Source organism: Pogoniulus pusillus, chromosome 6, assembly GCF_015220805.1.
Source record: "Pogoniulus pusillus isolate bPogPus1 chromosome 6, bPogPus1.pri, whole genome shotgun sequence".
NCBI lineage: Eukaryota > Metazoa > Chordata > Aves > Piciformes > Lybiidae > Pogoniulus > Pogoniulus pusillus.
The window spans coordinates 29,306,982-29,324,615 of NC_087269.1; positions in this window are offsets into that span (position 1 = coordinate 29,306,982).

Sequence of the window (17,634 nt, forward strand, 5' to 3'; positions counted from 1 at the left end):
TGGTCCCTTCCTACCCTGACTGATTCTATGGTTCTAGGCTGTGGCCAGGCTGATCTAGGGTAGGGTGTCGCTGGGCATGGCAGGGGATTGGAACTAGATGATCCTTGTGGTGCCTTCCTACCCTGGCTGATTCTATAATTTCAGGTGCTATCCCACCTTTTAGGAAGGAGGAGCTTGCCAGATAGGTTTGGAAAGGGTTTCTTCATTAAAAGGAACTTGGTTTAGGTGGGACAAGAGCAGCCTGTATCCCTCACCGGTCTCCAAGCGCTTACACGTGATGCCTGTGCCTTTTCAGACGTGAGGCTGAACTTCATGGATCCCCTGGTTGAAGCATTTGCAGCACATCACTGCATCAGCCTGGTTAAAAAAAAAAAAGGACTGTGTCACACAGCTCCTCCCAGGCTAAAGGCAGCACTGAGAAACCTGACAGCCGAGGGGAAAGCAGCCACAAGTGACTTCTCCTGTCCTCCTCGAGAGGGAAGATAAATGTCGTAAGTCATCAGCCGTCACGGATTATACAAGGCACATTTTTCTCTCCCTGGTGCTAAGTTGAAACCAGCTCTGGGTGGAGGGAGGAGGGTGAAGGGGAGCTGTGAATCCTGTTAAACTTCTCGTGTCCCTTGGGTGGGTCTGTCAGCGAGGAGAGAAAAATGCCTGCATGAAACTGGGGGGTGAAGGGGGGCACAACAAAGGCATGCAACCGGGCGAGCTCCTGGTAAGGCAGCTGAAGCAGGTAGATGGATGAGTGTCTGGCTGGGTAGGCATCTGTGCAACACCCAGTCCTGCAGAGATGGAGCACAGCCTCAGCACCTGCTGCCTTTGCTGAACAAATGCTGCTGCTGCTGCAGCAGCAAGTCACTGCTGAGTAAAGGCAGTGCTGGTGAGGAGCAGCCAGAGGGGCTGAAAGTCTTCCACCCCTTCCCAGAAGCTGCCTCTGCTCAGTTTTTTGGCACAGGTAACTGAGCTGGGCAAGCCCAACCTCCATAAGCCTCTTTCCTTGGCTGAAGCTGTACCTTTACTGCCCATCAGGTGGACATCTGTCTTCCTAGTGCCCTCCTAGCATCCATCAACTCCAGCTCTTCCTGAGCAGCCCAAGGGTCATGGACCATGTTCTGCCATTCAAGTGTAGCAATGAGTGCAAGGCAAACACTTTCAGTGCTGAGATGTACTCCCCTTTTGCTGGCTCATGTATCCCTCTCTCTTCCCTTTTCATGTCTCCTGGGACATGTACCCCAGGTTACTCCTTATTCAGGGCATGCAAGAGCTGACTCTGCCCTCTACAAGCAAAAGTCATAGAGTCACAGAACCGTTTTGGTTGAAAAAGACCTTGAAGATCATCCAGTCCAACCATGAACCCAGCACTGTCAGGTCACCACTAAACCCCTCTTTCTCCCCTTTTCGTACCTCCTGAAACATGTACCTCGGAGTATTCCTTACTCTGGGCATGCAGGAGGTGACTCTGCCTTCTGCAAAGCAAAAGTCAGAGTCACAGAACTGTTTTGGTTGAAAAAGACCTTGAAGATCATCCAGTCCAACCATGAACCCAGCACTGTCAGGTCACCACTAAACCCCTCTTTCTCCCCTTTTCGTACCTCCTGAAACATGTACCTTGGAGTATTCCTTACTCTGGGCATGCAGGAGGTGACTCTGCCTTCTGCAAAGCAAAAGTCATTGAGTCACAGAACTGTTTTGGTTGAAAAAGACCTTGAAGATCATCCAGTCCAACCATTAACCCAGCACTGCCAGGTCACCACTAAACCACAGAATCATAGAATCAAGCAGGTTGGAAGAGACCTCCAAGCTCAGCCAGTCCAACCTAGCACCCAGCCCTGGCCAATCAACCAGACCATGGCACTAAGTGCCTCAGCCAGGCTTGGCTTCAACATCTCCAGGCACAGTGACTCCACCACCTCCCTGAGCAGCCCATTCCAATGCCAATCACTCTCTGCCAACAACTTCCTCCTCACATCCAGCCTAGACCTCCCCCACCACAACTTCAGACTCTGTCCCCTTCTTCTGTTGCTGCTTGCCTGGCAGAAGAACCCAACCCCACCTGGCTACAGCCTCCCTTCAGGGAGTTGCAGACAGCAATGAGGTCAGCCCTGAGCCTCCTCTTCTGCAGGCTGCACACCCCCAGCTCCCTCAGCCTCTCCTCACAGGGCTGTGCTCCAGGCCCCTCACCACCTTCCTTGCCCTTCTCTGGACACCTTCCAGTACCTCAACATCTCTCCTGAATTGAGAAGCCCAGAACTGGACACAGCACTCAAGCTGTGGCCTGAGCAGTGCTGAGTACAGGGGACTCACACAGTACAGTGTGGTCCTACTGGCCACACTCTTCCTGATCCAGGCCAGGATGCCTTTGGCTCTCTTGGCCACCTGTGCACACTGCTGCCTCATCTTCAGCCTATTATCTATCAGTACCCCCAGATCCCTTTCCTCCTGGCTGCTTTCCAGCCACCCAGTCCCCAGCCTGTAGCACTGCGTGGGGTTGTTGTGGCCAAAGTGCAGAATCATGTCCCTCAGCACCACATCTACAGAGTTTTTAAATCCCTCCAGGGCTGGAGACTCCACTGCTACTCCAGGCAGCCTGGTCCAGGGCTTGATAACCCTTTTGGAGAAGTTCTGTCCCAGTGTCCAACCTAAACCTCCCCTGATGCAACTTCAAGCTGTTTCCTCTTGTCCCATTCCACCTGCTCACAAGCAAGAGGGCCATAAGATGGCAGAGGACTCCAAAGGGGTAAAGCAAGGCAGAGATGATACTCCAAGGAAGCCCAGCTCCTCTCTCAGCATCCAGGTAGTTGAAGCTTACTGGTGGGTACCATTCCTTTAAAGCCAGACCATTTCCCATCGCTGTCATTTCACATTGCCAAGGCCAAGAACACGTTTTCAGCGCAGCAGGAGGTGTCCTGGGCAGTGCAGGCAGGGATGGGGATGTTCATCCCAGGAGGCAGCTGCCCTTTCTGTGAGCCTGGACTTACTGCCAGGTCACCACTAAATCCCTATCTCTCCCCTTTTCATATCTCAGGAAACATGTACCCCAGAGTACTCCTCCTTCTGGGTGTGGAGGAGCTGACTCTGCCTTCTACAAAGCAAAAGCCTTAGACTCTGTGACAGTTTAGGGTGTTCCCCACCACCACCACACTTTGGAAATCACCCAGACTAGACTCAGCCAGCTCTGGAAACATGAGTGAAGCTTCTATTTACAGCTTAGCACAATATACAAGCAGATATTTACAGCACATACAGTTATAGACAGAAATAGACAAGGTGAAAGGTAACACAGAAACACAACAACCCTCCCAGAAACCTGAGTCCCCAGGAAGGCTTCCCAATCACCCTTCCACCTTCTCCCACCCGTCTCAACCTTACTCTAGTCCCAAGGAAGAATGGAGGTTCAGCCAGGGGGGTTAGGAAGCAAAGTGGATTAATCAGAGAGGTGGCAGAGAGGCTACAGAGAAGTTCAGCCCAGGCAATGCCCCCAGAAGCAGCAGCAGCTTATCTATGTTTGGATTCTTGTTCTTATACCTCTCAGCAAGCCTATGAGTGAAGTAGACATCACCCTTGTTTCTCTTTCACAGCCTGTAATCTAGTCCTTCTCACCAAAACATCCTAGCTAGCTTCAAACTAGCACAGACCCACAGAACCATTTTTGGTTGAGAAAGACCTTTAAGATCATCCAGTCCAGTCTGAGTGATTTCCCCACCCTGCCTCAAGTGGGATGGAACTATGGCTCTTCTCTTCCATGAAATGCTGGCTGCTGCCTCACAGTCTCACTCATCAGGGTAAGAGGAGGAGATTCTCATCATTGGCCCATGGCAGATACTTTCCTTAGGGGATACCTAGATAGAAACCACAGAATCACTTCAGTTAGGAAAGACCTTTAAGATCATTGAGTCCAACCATTCTCTAACTGTCCATGGCAGGGGGGCTGGAACTAGATGATCCTTGTGGTCCCTTCCAACCCTGACTGATTCTATGGTTCTAACTTTACCAAGTCTGATGCTAATTCATATTCCTCAGCACCACATCTCTGTGCCTTCTAAGCAGCTCCAGGGATGGGGATTCAACCAGCTCCCTAGGGAGTGTGTTCCAGGGTTTCAGAATCCTTTCAGTGAAGAAGTTTCTTCTGATAGCCAACCTAAACATCCTCTGGTGCAACTTGAGCCCATTTCCTTTTGTCCTGTCACTAGTTGCTTGGGGACACCAATCTCCATCTGGCTCCAACCTCCTTTCAGGGAGTTGTAGAGAGTGAGAAGGTCTCCTCTCAACCTTCTCTTTTCCAGACTAAACAAATCCAGTTCCCCCACCTGCTCCTCACCAGCCCTTCTCTGGCTTCATTGCTCTTCTCTGGACACACTTCAGCACTTACACATCTTTATTGTTGTGAGGGCCCCCAAATTGAACCCAGTACTCAAGGAATGGCCTCACCAGTGCTGATTGCAGGAGGACAATCCCTGTCCTGGTCACACTGTTGGTGATCCAGGCCAAGATCCTGTTGGCTTTCTTGACTAAATCTAACTACAAGCACAGCTTCTGTGTATTTAGCAGTCTGTAGTGGAGACTTGTCCATGACCTTGTCCAGTCCCTCCTGGAGCTCATGCAACATTTTGTCAGCTGTAGGAAGAGATCTGATGTTCTAGTACTCCCTGCTGCATGAAGGATTATGAATCCTATCCCAACAGCATGCCCAAACAGAATCACACAACTGTCAGGGTTGGAAGGGACCTCAAGGATCATCCAGTTCCAAACCCCCCTGCTATGGACAGGAACATCTTCCACTAGATCAGGCTGCTCGGGCCCCCATCCAGCCTGGCCTTAAAAACATCCAGGGATGAGGCTTCCACCACCTCCCTGGACAACCTATTCCAGTGTCTCATCACCCTCATGGTGAACAACTTCTTCCTAATGTCTAATCTAAATATATCCTCCTCCAGTTGGGATCATAGAATCAACCAGGTTGGAAGAGATCTCCAAGATCATCCAGTCCAATCCATCCCCCTCTAGTCCTGTTACTACCTGACATCCTCAAAGAGTCCCTCACCAGCTTTCCTCTAGGCCCTCTTCAGCTACTGGAAGGCTACACTAAGGCTTCCTCAGAGCCTTCTCTTCTCCAGACTGAGTAACCCAAACTCTCAGCTTGTCCTCATAGGAGAGCTGCTCCAGTCCTCTGACCAACCTCATGAGCCTGGCTGAGGACCACCACAATATTTCTGCTCTCAATTTATCCCAGGGAGAGGAGGACAAATCTTGCCAAATGCTGGCTGACTTAAAGCCATGCAGATAAAACTGTTGGGTGATGAGTACAGCCCAGCAAACAGTTCCACTGCAAATAGGTTGCTACATGAATCAAGCTCCTCTTGCAAGCCACCCCTGAACACGCTGTGTGCCACCATGTCCTCAGATGAACCAGCTATTGGAAATCATTGGCACTTCAGGTTTCTTCTTGGGCTGATGGTGTCTAATGAGTCAGCTTGGCAGACTGGCAGCAGTTGGCCACATACATCACAAGGTGTTCTCTTCTCCTTCCTAAACACTCCAACTCATCCCCACCCTGAAGACTCCTGAAGAGTGCTGGTGGACCTGCAGGATTCCCTGAACTTTGGAGCATCCCAAACCTTTGCCTTTCCCCAAGCAATTAAGCTTTGTGTAACATCACTCCAAGGGGGAAAAAATGGAGCCTGGCAGAGGACGTGGTTCAGATTTAATCTTGCTGCATTGAGTTGCACCCTCAGCAAGTTTGCTGCCCACACCAAGCTGTGTGGTGCAGCAGACAGGCTGGAGGGCAGGGATCCATCCAGAGGGACCTGCACAGGCTGCAGAGGTGGACACAAGGCAACCTCAGGAGCTTCAACAAGACCAAGGACAAGGTCCTGCATCTGGGTGGAGGCAATGCCAAACACAAATGCAGGCTGGGCAGGGAGTGGCTGGAGAGCAGCCCTGAGGAGAGGGACCTGGGGGTGCTGCTGGAGGAGAAGCTCAACAGGAGCCAGCAGTGTGCACTTGCAGCCCAGAAAGCCAAGCAGAGCCTGGGCTGCATCAGGAGAAATGTGGCCAGCAGGGCCAGGGAGGTGATTCTCCCCCTCTGCTGTGCTCTGCTGAGACCCCACCTGGAGTACTGCATCCAGTTCTGGAGCCTCCATTCCAAGAGGGATGTGGAGATGCTGGAGTGTGTCCAGAGAAGGGCCAGGAGGATGCTGAGAGGGCTGGAGCAGCTCTGCTGTGAGCACAGACTGAAAGAGTTGGGGCTGTTGAGTGTGGAGAAGAGGAGGCTCCCAGGTGACCTTCTTGTGGCCTTCCAGTATGTGAAGGGGGCCTACAAAAAGCTGGGGAGGGACTTTTTATGCCGTGAGGGAGTGCCAGGACTAGGGGGAATGGAGCAAAGCTGGAGATGGGGAGATTGAGCCTGACCATGAGGAGGAAGTTGTTGATCCTGAGAGTGGTGAGAGGCTGGAATGGGTTGCCCAGGGAGGTGGTTGAGGCCCCATGGCTGGAGGTGTTTGAGGCCAGGCTGGGTGAGGCTGTGTGCAGGCTGCTCTTAGGGTAGGGTGTCCCTGGGCATGGCAGGGAGGCCTTGGACCTGGCTGACCCTTGTGGTCCCTCCCAACCCTGCCTGATTCTGTGAGTTCACACATAACTACTTACCTGCGAGCTCGCTGCTCCGCTCTGCCCCACTGCCCAGCCTCTGGGGCTGCCTGGGAACAGTCTCTTTTGCTAGATGTTTTGCATGAGATGAGCCAGAGGAGAGGTGCCAAGGAGAGGAATGATTATTTATTTATCTTTTTCCTCCCCTCTTTTTGTGGAACACGAAGACACCAGGCAGCATTTGCAATGTTTTGCCTGGAGGAGACTCAGGCCCTGGTATCTTTATTTTCACGGTGGCTTCTTTGCTCTGATTAATTTAAAGTGCCAGGGTGGGGAATGATGAGAACATATTTGAAACCCTGGGGTTGGAGGTTTTTTTTGGTGTGCTTTTTAAAACAGAAGTAAGTTTCCTGCCCAATGTTACAGAGGGAACATAAGAGAAAGGTCATGATTAAAGAGATGTAAAACCATCCCTCTGCTTCTCATCCCATCTCATCGTTTTCTCCTTTCCTTTCTCAAGTTGGAGGAGAAATCCTCTCCCCTGGGAGTGCAGCATATGGTTGCTGAGCACCAAAATGGAAAAGCCAACATCATCCAACCTTTAGAAGCAGATGCCTGGGTTTCCCAGAGGCACAGAGTGGTAGGGGTTGGAAGGGACCTTTGAAGAGAGAAAACACAGAATTGCTGTGGTCGGAAGAGACCTCTAAGACCAGAGCCCAATGCTACAATGGCTGTTAAACCATGTCCCAAAGTGCCATGTCCAAGGCTTTCTTGTGCACCTCCAAGGATGGTGACTCCACCACCTCCCTGGGCAGCCTCTTCTAATGCCTGACCACTCTTTCAGGTAAGGAATTTTTCCTAATACCCAACCTAAGCCCTCCTGGGCACAATTGCAGGCTGTTTTTAGTCCATCTTACTTCCTGCAGCCCAGATGCACATCAACCACCACCTTGGGAACATCTTTGAAGAGCTTTCATTACAAAGTTGGGGTTGTGGCTTCCAAAGCAGTGAGTGAGGTATGAAGGCTGGGCATGGGATCTCTGTTCATCCCTTCTCTGTGTATGAATCTAACCTTTAGGTTGGACTGGATGATCTTGGAGATCTCTTCCAACCTGATCTCTTCTCTCTCCTCCTTCTCTCTCCTCCTTCTCTCTCCTCCTTCTCTCTCCTCCTTCTCTCTCCTCCTTCTCTCTCCTCCTTCTCTCTCCTCCTTCTCTCTCCTCCTTCTCTCTCCTCCTTCTCTCTCCTCCTTCTCTCTCCTCCTTCTCTCTCCTCCTTCTCTCTCCTCCTTCTCTCTCCTCCTTCTCTCTCCTCCTTCTCTCTCCTCCTTCTCTCTCCTCCTTCTCTCTCCTCCTTCTCTCTCCTCCTTCTCTCTCCTCCTTCTCTCTCCTCCTTCTCTCTCCTCCTTCTCTCTCCTCCTTCTCTCTCCTCCTTCTCTCTCCTCCTTCTCTCTCCTCCTTCTCTCTCCTCCTTCTCTCTCCTCCTTCTCTCTCCTCCTTCTCTCTCCTCCTTCTCTCTCCTCTCCCCCCTCTCCTCAGCTGGACACATTACTCCAGGTGAGGTCTCAACAGAGCAGAGTGGCAGAATCACCAGCCACCACCTTGGGAACATCTTTGAAGAGCTTTCATTACAAAGTTGGGGTTGTGGCTTCCAAAGCAGTGAGTGAGGTATGAAGGCTGGGCATGGGATCTCTGTTCATCCCTTCTCTGTGTATGAATCTAACCTTTAGGTTGGACTGGATGATCTTGGAGATCTCTTCCAACCTGATCTCTTCTCTCTCCTCCTTCTCTCACCTCCTTCTCTCTCCTCCTTCTCTCCTCCTTCTCTCTCCTCCTTCTCTCTCCTCCTTCTCTCTCCTCCTTCTCTCTCCTCCTTCTCTCTCCTCCTTCTCTCTCCTCCTTCTCTCTCCTCCTTCTCTCTCCTCCTTCTCTCTCCTCCTTCTCTCTCCTCCTTCTCTCTCCTCCTTCTCTCTCCGCTCCCCCCTCTCCTCAGCTGGACACATTACTCCAGGTGAGGTCTCAACAGAGCAGAGTGGCAGAATCACCAGCCACCACTCTGGGGACATCTTTGAAGAGCTTTCATTACAAAGTTGGGGTTGTGGCTTCCAAAGCAGTGAGTGAGGTATGAAGGCTGGGCATGGGATCTCTGTTCATCCCTTCTCTGTGTATGAATCTAACCTTTAGGTTGGACTGGATGATCTTGGACATCTCTTCCAACCTGATTAATTCCCTGCTCTCTCCTCCTTTTCTTCTCCTCCTCCTCTCTCCTCTTTCTCCTCTTCCCTCCTCCTTCTCTCAACTCCTCCTCTCCCCACCCAGCAGTCCTCACCCAGTGACTGCTCTGTCCCCAAGCAAAGGAGAAGCACAGCAGCCACCCCTTGTCTAGGGTGCCTTGCCCATGCACTGTCTGCCTGCCTTGAGCATAACTGACTTCTTCAGGCCATCTGGCAGGCAATGTCACATTTTAGGGACCTTCACCATGGCCATAAACTTCTCTTGCCTTACCTTTTGTAGAGGTTGGCCTCTGTTTCAGCCAGAGAGAGGACAAGAGGCAATAGGTACAAACTTGGTCACAAATGGTTTCAGTTAAACTTAAGGAGAAGCTTATTTGCTGGAGCAGGCTGCCCAGAGAGGTTGTGGAGTTTCTTTCTCTGGAGAGACTCCAAACCCACCTGGACATTGTGAGCCTGGGCAAGCTGCTCTGGGTGCTTCTGCTTAAGCATGGGGGTTGGAATAAATGATCCCCAGAGATTCCTCCCGACCCTATGTAGGATTCCTTACATTTGCTGAGAGACATGTGGCCTTTGGTTGTGTGTGTGTCCCCCAGCCTGTCTCTCTCCACCTCAGAAGATGAGGCCACTTAACCAAGGATCTTTTTCTCTTCTTTTTTCTTCTTCTTGTCCCCAATCTTTTATTTTGAAGCAGCATCTTATTGCTTGCCAAGGCCACAAAAAGCCTTGCCTGCAAATCTGCAGTCTGCTTCCCCACAGATGAACTTTGGATGTGGCCTCAGTGGCAGGTGACTCTAATGCTACCCTCCCTTTGCCATACCCATGCCTCTCCATCCCAGATGACTCCATGGGCATCTCCCACCTTAAAGCTTATTAGTGGCATATGCTGATTCCACCTGGGCTCCTGGGGAGATTGAGAATGGAGGTGAGGAGGAAGTTGTTGAGCATGAGAGTGGTGAGAGGCTGGAATGGGTTGCCCAGGGAGGTGGTTGAGGCCCCATGGCTGGGGGTATCACAGTATCATCAGGGTTGGAAGAGACCTCACAGATCATCAAGTCCAACCCTTTACCACAGAGCTCAAGGCCAGACCATGGCACCAAGTGCCACATCCAATCCTGCCTTGAACAGCCCCAGGGAAGGCGACTCCACCACCTCCCCAGGCAGCCCATTCCAGTGTCCAATGACTCTCTCAGTGAAGAACTTTCTCCTCACCTCCAGCCTAAATCTCCCCTGGCACAGCCTGAGGCTGTGTCCTCTTGTTCTGGTGCTGGCCACCTGAGAGAAGAGAGCAACCTCCTCCTGGCCACAACCACCCCTCAGGTAGTTGTAGACAGCAATAAGGTCACCCCTGAGCCTCCTCTTCTCCAGGCTAACCAATCCCAGCTCCCTCAGCCTCTCCTCGTAGGGCTGTGCTCAAGGCCTCTCACCAGCCTCGTCGCCCTTCTCTGGACACGCTCAAGCATCTCAGTGTCCTTCCTAAACTGGGGGGCCCAGAACTGAACACAGGACTCAAGGTGTGGTCTAAGCAGTGCAGAGTACAGGGGCAGAATGACCTCCCTGCTCCTGCTGACCACACCATTCCTGATGCAGGCCAGGATGCCACTGGCTCTCTTGGCCACCTGGGCACACTGCTGGCTCATGTTCAGGCGGGTATCAATCAGCACCCCCAGATCCCTCTCTGTCTGGCTGCTCTCCAGCCACTCTGACCCCAGCCTGTATCTCTGCATGGGGTTGTTGTGGCCAAAGTGCAGCACCCTGCACTTGGAGCTATTGAACCCCATCCCATTGGACTCTGCCCATCTGTCCAGGCGGTTAAGGTCCTGCTGCAGAGCCCTTCTGCCCTCCAACCCAGCCACATCTGCCCCCAGCTTGGTGTCATCTGCAAACTTGCTGATGACTGACTCCATGCCCTCATCCAGATCATCAATGAAGATGTTAAAGAGGATGGGCCCAGCACTGATCCCTGAGGGACACCACTAGTGACTGGCCGCCAGGCTGGCTGAGGCTGTGTGCAGGCTGCTCTAGGGTAGGGTGTCCCTGGTCCTGGCAGGGGGGTTGGAACTGGCTGATCCTTGTGGTCCCTTCCAACCCTGACTGCTTCTATGATCCCGTGGCTTGCCCTTACTCAGTGGGCAGGGGCTGTGCCGCGGCGTTTCTCTCCAGCACATTAATAATTTCAGCCTTTCCCTCCACATTTACCACATTGATTTTTTTTGGTTGTTGTCGTTGAGCTGTGAGCAGCTCTGCTGCCATAAATAGAGTTGAAATCCATTGCACGTAATGGCTTATAAATTGTGAGTCATCATTCAGCAGGAGCCTTGGGTTTGGTTTGCTGGCTTCTGCCGGGGCCTGCCTGCCTGCCTCTGTTTTTCCTTTCTCCAGCCCTTAAGCCAGCACAACTCTCTCCAGTGGAGTAATAAATTGGGAATAATAGAAGCTCTGCTAACTAAATTTCACTTGGTGGTTGGGAGGTTTCGTGCTGGGCGTTAAGTTCTTGCAAACAGAGTCAAGGTGAAAAGAGGGAAAGATAAAATAACTGAGCCCTCCCCTGCCCAGCTCTCTGATCTCTGTTATCAGTGTGTCCAGATGGAAGGAGAGAAGCCCAGAGTGGGTGGGGGGTGGGGTTGGGAGGGATTTCTGGAGATCTAATCCAGCTCCCCTCTTAACACAGGGTGCCCAGGATTGCTATGTCCAGGTGGGTTTGGAATCTCATCAGGGAAGGAGACTCCACAGCCTCTCTATGCAGCCTGCTCCCCTGTTAGTGCAGGGTGCCCAGGATTGCTATGTCCAGGTGGGTTTGGAATCTCAGCAGAGAAAGAGGCTCCACAACCTCTCTGTGCAGCCTGCTCCCCTGTTAGTGCAGGGTGCCCAGGATTGCTATGTCCAGGTGGGTTTGGAATCTCATCAGGGAAGGAGACTCCACAACCTCTCTGTGCAGCCTGCTCCCCTGTTAGTGCAGGGTGCCCAGGATTGCTATGTCCAGGTGGGTTTGGAATCTCAGCAGAGAAAGAGGCTCCACAACCTCTCTGTGCAGCCTGCTCCCCTGTTAGTGCAGGGTGCCCAGGATTGCTATGTCCAGGTGGGTTTGGAATCTCAGCAGAGAAGGAGGCTCCACAACCTCTCTGTGCAGCCTGCTCCCCTGTTAGTGCAGGGTGCCCAGGATTGCTATGTCCAGGTGGGTCTGGAATCACAACCTCTCTGGGCAGCCTGCTGCAGTCTTCCAGCACCCTCACAGCAAAGAACTTTCTCCTCATGTTCAGATGGAGCTTCCTCAGTTCCAGTTTGTGCCCACTGCTCCTTGTCCTTGTTTCAGTGGGCACCATTGGAAAGAGTCTGGCTCCATCCTATTGTCCTCTAGCTGAGCATTGTTCAGCTCCAGGATAAGCAGTCTCAGGTCTCTCAGCCTTTCCTCCTCTCAAAGATGATCCAGGCCCATCAGCGTCTTTTTAGCGTCTGCTGGACTCTCTTCAGTAGATCCCTGTCCCTCCTAAAATAGGGACCCCAGAACTGAATCTGGTACTCCAGATGTGGCCTGACTAAGGCTGAGTAGAAGGAGAGAAGAGCTTCTCTTGCCCTCCTGGCCATACTCTTCTTCATGCACCCATTCCCTACTCCCAGCAGTATCATCAATTTATTCCCACCAGGAAAACAGCTGCTTGTGGCTTTGGGCAATGTTGGTGCTGTAGGAGGGATCAAAAAGCTTGCAGCTTTTTTGTAGTGGAGTCCTCTTTTCAGGGTGCCACCACCACTCTGTCAATGCATGGATGGAGGTGTGGGGACTTGGCAGAGCACCGAGTGCTGCCTGGGGATGTGGTCACAGCGGTGCCAGGTTGTGTATACACTTCACAGCATGGGGTTCTGCCTGAAGACTGTGTCTGACTGCTGTCCAAAATGTCTGTTTTCAATCTGCCCATGGGTGTTCATGTGGCCAGGTGGCCAAGAGAGCAAATGGCATCCTGGCCTGGCTCAGGAAGAGTGTGGCCAGTAGGACAAGGGAGGTTCTTCTGCCCCTGTGCTCAGCACTGGTGTCTACAACTACCTGAAGGGAGGCTGTAGCCAGGTGGGGTTGGTCTCTTCTGCCAGGCAAGCAGCAACAGAAGAAGGGGACACAGTCTGAAGTTGTGGCAGGGGAGGTGTAGGCTGGATGTTAGGAGAAAGTTGTTGGCAGAGAGAGTGATTGGCATTGGAATGGGCTGCCCAGGGAGGTGGTGGAGGCACCGTCCCTGGAGGTGTTGAAGCCAAGCCTGGCTGAGGCATTTAGTGCCATGGTCTGGTTGATTGGCCAGGGCTGGGTGCTAGGTTGGACTGGCTGAGCTTGGAGGTCTCTTCCAACGTGGTTGGTTCTATGATTCTATGGGGAGGCTTTGACATCAAGCATGGGAAGGTCCTTGGAGACCTCAGTGAGAGCTTAGTCCTGGCTAATCCCCCCAGCAGAGGGAAGATGTTTGGGAAGAAGGAGCACCTGACACCAGGGCAATGCCCTCAAGGTGGAGACAGTGATGATCATCCCTTCCACCAAAATCATCTTTGCCTAACCCTGCATGAGATCCCCTACAGCCACCCTCCCCTGAAACAGCATCGTAAGAGGAGCAGGAGGAGTTTGCACAGGCAGTGAGACCCCCTTGGGGCAGGAAAATCCATATCTGCCACAGCTTTATTATCTGGAGGGCAAGAAGTAGCACAGATATTTTTAAACCATGGACCCATTAAGCTCTCCAAATGGGCCAGCTCACCTGCTATTTTAACAACACGTTGTGACACCATCTGATTCCCAAAGTATTCCTCTTGGACTTATTAACTCTAAGCTGTCGCATCCCATTTGGAGAGGAGGAAGATGCCACCGAGGTGGCTGCTCCAAAACTCCTTAATGAGTTTTTGTGGGGTGTAGGAAATTTAAACACCAGCTCAGGACTCTGGAGAGAAAAGGGGTGTGTGTGTGTGTGTCTGTGTTTGTGTGTGAAATTGGTGCTGTGTGCAGTGCTTTGCATCTTCCTGTTTTTTCATCTTCAAGACCTTGTGTATGTCGTGAGAAGGGTGTGTGAGCTACCAGGAACTTCAGGCCTCAGTCATGAGGAGGATGGGGATGGGGAGGTGGTGGGGTTGCCCTCCCTGGAGGTGTTCAAAGCAAAGCCTGGATGAGTCACTTAATGCCATGGTCTGGTTGATTGGATAGGGCTGGGTGCTAGGTTGGACTGGATGAGCTTGGAGGTCTCTTCCAACCTGTGCCATGGTCTAGTTGACTGGATAGTGCTGGGTGCTAGGTTGGACTGGATGAGCTTGGAGGTCTCTTCCAATCTGCTTGTTTCTATGATTCTATGATTTAAAGCATCATCCTAGCAATAGAGAATCATCATAGAATGGTTTGGGTAGGAAAAGTCCTCTGGAGATGATCCAGTCCAACCCCCTTGCTAAACCAGGTTTACCCACATCAGCTTGCCTGGGTTCATAGTGTCCAGGTGGGTTTGGAATCTCTTCAGAGAAGGAGACTCCACAACCTCTCTGGGCAGCCTGCTCCAGACCTCCAGCTCCCTCATAGCAAAAATGTTTCTCCTCCTGTTTGGACAGAACCTCTTGGGTTCCATTTTGTGCCCATTGCCTCTTGTCCTCTCACTGGGCACCACTGAAGAGGGTCTGGCTCCATCTTCTTGCCTCCCCTCTCCCCCTTTAGTTATCAATCAGCATTGATCTGTTCTTCCTTCAGGCTAAACAGCCTCAGGTCTCAGCCTTTCCTCCTCGCAGAGATGCTCCAGGCCACTCAGCATCTTTATACCTGCACTAGTGGCACACCCCACACACCCTCACCCCCGGGTGCAGATCAATTTTGTACCATAAAAACCCTTCTGCTATGAAAAGACCCCTCTGGATGCTGCCGGTACATGCCCTTAGCCAAAGGGAGAGGCAGTGCCGAGAGGAAGAGGGGTGAGGGCATGGAAAAAGGAAAGTAAACTACACCTCACATCTGGGAATCAGCTGCCAGCATGGAAGTCGGTTGGGAAAAAGGGACATGGTGGCTTCCTAGCCCTTTACTGGTGCTGAAAGGCCTTAAGGATGTGAGGAGGGGTTGGATGTGCTGCAGTTTGAATCGTTTGTTGTTGTTCATAGAGTCATAGAATCAGCCAGGTTGGAAGAGACCTCCAAGCTCATCCAGTCCAACCTAGCACCCAACCCTATCAAATCAACCAGACCACAGAATCAAGCAGGTTGGAAGAGACCTCCAAGCTCAGCCAGCCCAGCCTAGCACCCAGCCCTGTCCAATCAACCAGACCATGGCACTAAGTGCCTCAACCAGGCTTTGCTTCAACACCTCCAGGGATGGTGACTCCGACTTGTTGTTGGTTTGTGTTTTTTCCCTGAATGAGTTTATTTTGGAGAGAGAAAGAGCAGCTTTGGACAAAACACATCTCGTAACAAGGTGCTGGGAAGCTGGCAGGGTTGGGGGCTGCTCACAGCACCGCTGCTCCACCATGCTTAGCAGAGCAGTGTGTTGACAGGGGCCTGACACAGTGAGCTGCTGCTGGGCACAAGACTCTGCTCCTCTGCTAAGCTCCATGTCCAAAGCAAGCTGCAGGGGTACAAGTAGATCTTTGGCCCCCTTGAGTCACCCCCACACACACACACATGTTAAGGCAAGGTTCTCAGGGTGGGTGTCTTGGTGCCTGCTTCCCACTCCCAGCTTGTTTTCCCTTCCCTGGAGCGTGGCTTTCCAGCAGGAGCCAAGCGTTGGCACAGGCAGTTGGTTGGAACAAGCTAAGTAGAAGCATGACACATCCCAGTAAAAACAGCAAAGAAATGACTGCAGGGAGCTGGGTTTGGAGGCAAGGGATGACAGCTTTTAACCCTTGTTGCTCTTGGAGATGGCTCATGGGATGGGCTGGCTGCAGCAAGGTGAATTTGGGGAATCACAGAACTTTAAAGGTTGGAAGGGAGCTCCAGAGGGCATCGAGTCCAACCCCTCTGCCAAAGCAGGATCCCCTAGGGTAGTTTGCACAGGAATGCATCCAGGCAGAGTTTGAAAGTCTGCAGAGAAGGAGACTCCACAGCCTCTCTGGGCAGCCTGTTCCAGTGCTCTCTCACCCTCACTGTAAAGGAGTTTCTCCTCATGTTGAGGTGAAAGCTTCTGTATTCCAGCTTGTAGCCATTGCTCCTTGGCTTACTGCTGCTGAGCACCAAAACGAGATTGGCCCCAGCCACTTGACCCCCACCCCTCAGATATTTGTACACCTTGATCAGATCTCCTCTCAGTCTTCTCCAGGCTGAACAGCTTTGGGTTTCTCAGTCTCTCTTCAAAGGGGAGAGGCTCAAGTCCTCCAGTCACCCTCGTGGCTCTCCACTGGACTCTCTCCAGCAGGTCCTTGTCTCTCTTGAACTGGGAAACCCAAAATTGGACACCAGGTGTGGTCTCACCAGGGCAGAGGAGAGGGGGAGAAGCAGCTCCCTAGACCTGCTGGCCACACTTCCTGATGCACCCCAGGATGCCATTGCTGGCACATTGCTGGGCCATGCAGAACTTGCTGCCCACCAGGCCTCTCAAGGTCTTTCTCCACAGAGCTGCTTTCCAGCAGGGCAGCCCCCAGCCTGTACTGTTGCCTGTTGTTATTCTTCCCCAGATGGAGGGCCCTGCACTTCTCCTTCTTGAATATCATAAGGTTAGCCTTCACCCAGCTCTCCAGCCTGTCCAGAGGTCGTTGGATGGCAGCACAACCTGACACACTGGCAGATACCCCCCAACCCCAACCCCAGTTTTGTATCATCAGTGAACCTGCTGAGGGTACACTCAGTGCCCTCATCCAGGTCGTCGATAAAGATACTGAACATAACTGGACCCAGTAGTGATCCCTGGGGAACACCACTGGCCACAGGCCTCCAACTCAGCTCTGTGCCATTGATGACAACTCTCTGGACTCTGTTGTGGAGCCACTTTTCAACCCACCCCACAGTCCAGCCATTGATGCCACATCTCCTGAGCTTATCTACAAGGAAGTTGTAGGAGACAATATCAAAACACATTGGGGAGATGTGGTTTAGCCAGGTGGGGGTTGGTCTGCAACTCCCTGAAGGGACACTGTAGTGAGGTGGGGTTGGTCTCTTCTGCCAGACAACCAGCAACAGAACAAGGGAATAGAGTCTTAAGTTGTGGCAGGGGAGGTCTAGGCTGGATGTTAGGAGGAAGTTGTTGGCAGAGAGAGTGATTGGCATTGGAATGGGCTGCCCAGGGAGGTGGTGGAGTCTCCGTGCCTGGAGGTGTTGAAGCAAAGCCTGGCTGAGGCACTTAGTGCCATGGTCTGGTTGATTGGCCAGGGCTGGGTGCTAGGTTGGACTGGCTGAGCTTGGAGGTCTCTTCCAACCTGCTTGATTCTATGATTCTGCAGATGCACTCCTCCAGCTCCCACAGACATGACAAATCTGCAACCTCTGCTCAACATTCCCCTCCTCCAGCACCTCTGCCCACTAACCCTTGCTGACTGATGCCTGCCAAACACCCATCTTCACTGAGCTCCCTGAGAAGCACCACTCTGCCTGCTCCTCTCCTCCAGTTGTAGCAGAAACTGGCTCACTGCTTGCAGGGGGTGTAGAACAACCTGCACCACACTGCCTGGCAACCTCAGCTTCTCATCAGCCTTCCCCTCACAACCTCCCATCTCTTGGCACATTAAGCTCCGTTAAGAGACCCAGGAAGCCACCCAGCAGCGAGTGCTTTGCAATGGCTTCATCACAGCCCTGTGGATGCTCTCTCAAGTTGTGCTTGGGGAGGTCTAGGCTGGCTGTTAGGAGGAAGCTGTTGTCAGAGAGAGTGATTGGCATTGGAATGGGCTGCCCAAGTC